Source organism: Amphibalanus amphitrite, unplaced genomic scaffold, assembly GCF_019059575.1.
Source record: "Amphibalanus amphitrite isolate SeventyFive unplaced genomic scaffold, NRLGWU_Aamphi_draft 000018F_arrow, whole genome shotgun sequence".
Taxonomy (NCBI): domain Eukaryota; kingdom Metazoa; phylum Arthropoda; class Thecostraca; order Balanomorpha; family Balanidae; genus Amphibalanus; species Amphibalanus amphitrite.
Window position 1 is genome coordinate 184,177 of NW_024881514.1, and position 6,000 is coordinate 190,176.

The following is a 6,000-nucleotide window of genomic DNA, read 5'->3' on the forward strand; positions in this document are numbered from 1 at the left end:
AGGTGTCCCGAATCTGGGCTGAATCCGGGCTGCGACGTATTGAGTGTCGTTTATTTGCACATTTTGACCTACCGAGGTCAAACGGGGTCACATATCGAAAAGCGGTTTTTTAAGGAAAGTTACTACGGCCTATGGGCTACCCGATGATGTGCTTTGATTTGGAATTCGGTCAATCCCTCTACTCGAAAACTGCTGTGCAAGTGTATTTTCGACATAGCCCACAAAGGACCTTAGGTCATCGCATGACCTTGAGAGGTCAAATGAGTGTTGGGAAAGTAAGATTAGATGCTGTCGAGTCGATTGGTGCCATTTTTAGCGCTCTAGCTCTACTGGGTGGGCCACAATCTGCTGTGCAAATTTGGGCCACGTGACTTTTGCTGGCCTCTGTAGGTCAAACGGCTAGGAGTGCCACCGAATGAATTGGACTGTGGATTGGACATGTCATGGTCTACATTGTGTGCGAGTTTCAGCTTGATCGGAGGTGTCCCGAATCTGGGCTGAATCCGGGCTGCGACGTATTGAGTGTCGTTTATTTGCACATTTTGACCTACCGAGGTCAAACGGGGTCACATATCGAGAAGCGGTTTTATAGGAAAGTTACTACGGCCTATGGGCTACCCGATGATGTGCTTTGATTTGGAATTCGGTCAATCCCTCTACTCGAAAACTGCTGTGCAAATGTATTTTCGACATAGCCCACAAATGACCTTAGGTCATCGCATGACCTTGAGAGGTCAAATGAGTGTTGGGAAAGTAAGATTAGATGCCGGCGAGTCGATTGGTGCCTTTTTTAGCGCTCTAGCTCTACTGGGTGGGCCACAATCTGCTGTGCAAATTTGTGCAACGTGACCTTTGCTGACCTCTTTAGGTCAAACGGCTAGGAGTGCCACCGAATGACTTGGACTGTGGATTGGACAGGTCATGGCCTACATTGTGTGCGAGTTTAAGCTTGATCGGAGGTGTCCCGAATCTGGCCTGAATCCGGGCTGCGACGTATTGAGTGTCGTTTATTTGCACATTTTTACCTGCCGAGGTCAAACGGGGTCACATATCGAAAAGCGGTTTTTAAGGAAAGTTACTACGGCCTATGGGCTACCCGATGATGTGCTTTGATTTGGAATTCGGTCAATCCCTCTACTCGAAAACTGCTGTGCAAGTGTATTTTCGACATAGCCCACAAATGACCTTAGGTCATCGCATGACCTTGAGAGGTCAAATGAGTGTTGGGAAAGTAAGATTAGATGCTTGCGAGTCGATTGGTGCCATTTTTAGCGCTCTAGCTCTACTGGGTGGGCCACAATCTGCTGTGCAAATTTGGGCCACGTGACCTTTGCTGACCTCTGTAGGTCAAACGGCTAGGAGTGCCACCGAATGATTTGGACTGTGGATTGGACAGGTCATGGCCTACATTGTGTGCGAGTTTCAGCTTGATCGGAGGTGTCCCGAATCTGGGGTGAATCCGGGCTGAATCTGGGCTGAATATGGGCTTTCTTGACGGACATTTTTGCGAGCCAATACCTTTTGACAAATTGTCTCGCTAAAATCGATCTACGTCTCGCATCCTATTTCAGTTGGCACCACACAGGAAAGGAGCCACTAAATTCACCTCTAGTCTACCCCCCATAGCCATGGGTGTTACACAGTGTGAACACACCCACATAGTCTCGCTGCCCATTGAGTACCGGGCAGCGCTCCCTGATGAGGACCGCCTCCAGAATTTTCAGCCGGCGCACGTCCCTGTCAGAGGCGATGATAGAGGTGTTCTCAACCAGTTCTGTTCTAGTGATGGTTTTCTTGTGTGCTTGTCTGGTGTGTTCAGCAGGTGGGTGTCCGTGCAGGTGCATTGTCAATCTTCGGGAGAGGGTAGTAGTCGTGTGACCAATGTAGTCTACTTCTCTGTTCTGGAGCTTGTTCTGGAGGCGGTCCTCATCAGGGAGCGCTGCCCGGTACTCAATGGGCAGCGAGACTATGTGGGTGTGTTCACACTGTGTAACACCCATGGCTATGGGGGGTAGACTAGAGGTGAATTTAGTGGCTCCTTTCCTGTGTGGTGCCAACTGAAATAGGATGCGAGACGTAGATCGATTTTAGCGAGACAATTTGTCAAAAGGTATTGGCTCGCAAAACACTTATTTGCTTTTATTTATGTGTAGGGTGTAATTTTGTTCGTTTTGCTTGAAAATGTTATGGAATATAACGAAACCGGTCGCGAGAACGAACTTTATATAATACGGACACACCAGACTATAACTCTACCTAACTATAACTACAGTTTAAAGTAATTTATGACATTAATTGGTGACTTAATTAGCGGCTTCAGCCATACTGCAAAAGCGGTGGTACGCTCACTTGAGAAGCTACAAAAGAAGCTTATCAATGAAAGAAGTGCGATTGTGTTCAATCAGACTTGCATATATATATATATATATATATATATATATATATATATATATATATATATATATATATATATATATATAACGTCGAACTTTAACGAATATTTTTACATGAACTTTGCCGATCTGATACATCGTATTGACGAAAACAGCAAGAAAATATATAACAGATTTCCTTCGTGCGAAACAGCCAGAGGCAGGTGGGATTCTTGCATCCATCGACGTCGAATCTTTGTTCACGAATGTTCCAATCAACGAAACGATCGATATTATCTTAGATGAAGTGTATGAGAAACGTAGCAATGGACTTCCTGCTCTAAACTTATCTAGAAATATCCTTGAAAGACTCCTCAAAGCATGTACTAAAGATGCACCATTCAGGGGACCAGATGGACAACTGTATGTCCAAAAGGAAGGCGTGGCCATGGGGTCACCCTTGGGACCCCTCTTTGCCAACTTTTACATGGCGCACGTCGAAAATCATGTCCTCAGCGACCCCGACATCGCCCCGAGCACTTACGTGCGATATGTAGACGACTGTTTTGTGGATGTAAACGACCGTGAGCATTTGCTGAAACTTGTGAACGAATTCGAATCGAACTCCGTACTGACCTTCACTTACGAATTAAGTCGCGACGATGTTTTGCCCTTCCTTGACGTGCTCGTAGAAAGAGGTGCAAACCAGTATCACACAAGTGTGTACCGCAAACCCACCAACACAGGCCAAACACTTAACGCTAACAGCGAATGCCCGAGTAGATACAAGACCAGTGTGATCCGAGCATTTGTCAAAAGGGCAATCCGTACTTGCTCCACCAACAAGAGCATGCACGAAGAGTTTATGCGCCTCAAACAGCTCCTAGTTAACAATGGTTACAGCAATGGAGACATAGACTCAGAAATCCAACGACAACTTGACACAAAATATAACGACACAAACATGCAGGAGTTGCAGGGCACATCACACCACCTATATTACCGCAACTTCATGAACACAGAATATGAGAAAGACGAGCGGATACTCAAACATATCATTACGAAAAACGTAGAATGCAAGGACAAGTCTGACAAACTCATGCTCCACATTTACTATCAGAGCACAAAGACGAAACATCTGGTCATGAAAAACAACCCGATTGAGACTAAGCGGCTCATGCGTACCAACGTAGTGTACCAATTTGACTGTCCCTCTGAAGATTGCAGGCTTCAGAACATCAGCTACGTTGGATACACATGCACCACTTTGTCTCGTCGTCTGACCATGCACAAACAGGAGGGAGCAATCAAGACACACATGCTGGAGAAACACAACATTAGACTGACAAGAGAACACCTGGTAGAAAACACGTCGATCATCCACTCCAACCGTGACCCCAGACGCGTAGAGATCACAGAGGCCATACACATCAGAGACCACACACCAAGCATCAATGAACAGAAAAACGCACGCCTAGAAAAACTGGCTCTCTGGGGTACAATGCAGCACACATCACACCCACAAACACGCAGAACAACACCAACACAAGCAACCCAACCCGACTAGCACTAGGTATGTGTGACGTGATCATATTTACTGTTGTAGTAGCGCGCTGAAACTGAAAGTGTTATTTATGATTTTACTCGTGACCTGTATATTGTTTTTCAATCGTGTCCATGTACGCATTATTTGAACGAGTGTCTCACAGTGTACTTGAAAATGAATGTATAATACATTCGAAACGCGTCGAACTTTAACGAATATTTTTACATGAACTTTGCCGATCTGATACATCGTATTGACGAAAACAGCAAGAAAATAGTCAATAAGATCATAAAAACACAAACAAAGCTTTCGAAATGTGAAAGTGCTATTACGTTTAATGGTCTTTGTCTAAAAGAAGATTTATTGCCGAAGTGTTCAGTAGTGGCTATTAGTAGCGCCGAGCTATACCGTCGCTGCGCGGAACACTGTGCTGGAGGTCGCCTCGGCCGTGAGTGCACGTGCGCGCTACGGAATTCTTGCCTACCGCCGGAAACGGCGTCGGCCGGTAGTCGCAAGGCCCTCTAACCAGGTATGGACATCGGCCAATCGGGGCGAATCACGGCCGGCGGGAGGATGACGTCATCGGCCCATACTCCGCCGACTCCGCCCACCCACGGCAGCGAAACTGAATGGCGTTTGCGCCAATTGTTTCGTGATCGATTTTATCCAACTGGAATGCAATAAACGTTCAGCGGCCTCTTAACCGTTTGACTCAATATCCTTGCAACCTTTCAACAGCAAAAAATTGCAGCCAACTCTCTCTATTTTGCAGTCGGTGCCGACGGTACCGACTGCTGTACCTACCTAAGCCGTGGGCCCGCCCGTAGCAAACGGGTAGACAGAAACTAAGTGACCAAAACACAAAACCAGCTGTTTTCGTACGTACACGTTCATTAGCATGTCATAGGTTGATATAAATGTCAAGCTATGCACAATGCACATTCGTGGCTAGACAGCATAGAAGTTAGAACCCAAAATACTGTCAACAAAATACTGTCAACTACTGAGTTCAAGCGCGGATCCAGCTTGGAGTTTGGGAGGGGGAGGGGGCAACTGTTCATCGACGGCGGACATAGTGACTGTGTGGAACTCATTGTAGTTTTGGTTATCGGCTCGGGAACGGTCGACGGCACTGTGCTGCTGAGTGCTAGGTGCCTCCTCTGTCGTTTGACGGGGCTCTGGAGCACCTGCTAAGCTTTGGCTAGCCGCTGCGGCTGCGGTGCCATCGGCTCAGAGACCAACAGGCTGTACCTACCGGCCGGAACTGATCGCCGATTCTGATTATGTTAGGCTGATTCTGTTAGTGCGGGAGAGGCAGATGGAGCCTGGCCGGTGGGTTCTGCCTCAACGCGGGGCTGATGGGGTAAGGTGCAGCCCCCTACAAAAAAAAAATAATGTTAAAGCGTTGGAAATATCGCTTCACAAAATCAGAACATTTAGCATGGAAACGCGGCCTGATAGGAACTGAATATCGTGGCGAATTTCAATGCAACCAAATTTCGGCGGGGACTTGCATCCACCTGCCGCTGGTCAGCCGTGCCACGGACGCTCTGGACTTGTCGCTGCCGGTGCTGGCCGAGCTGGCCGCGCTCTGGGCCGACTGCCCGAGCCGCTGCGGCCATGGTGCCCGACCTGAACCAGTAGGTAGCTGACGCCGGGGCGGCGCTCGGCGGGGCCGGTGCTAGTCGGAGATGGGGCCGCTGCCGGCTGCGGTGTCGCGCGGTGCAGCTGCTCGGCGCGCTGGCCACGCCGCCGCCACCGGCTTGATGGCAGACAGCTTGCAGGCGCAGCTGGCCGCCTGGAGTCAGCGGCCTGTGCTTGAGCTGGCCATGCCATTCGGCATTCGCTGACATGAAGCCCAGCCAGTGACCGTATACGTTCCTGCCGCGTGTCGTCCAGCTGGCGCTCAGCTCCGGCAACGCGGAGCTAAGACCTCCGGGCTCCGCGTGCCAGCTTGCTGAAAGCCGTGACCGCGTTCACACTCGGTAAACCGCTTGCTACGCGGCGCTATCACGAATAAGGCATTTACGCGATAATAACCAGTTCGAGTAGTAAAGGTTTCACGTTGGCGTGACATCTAGA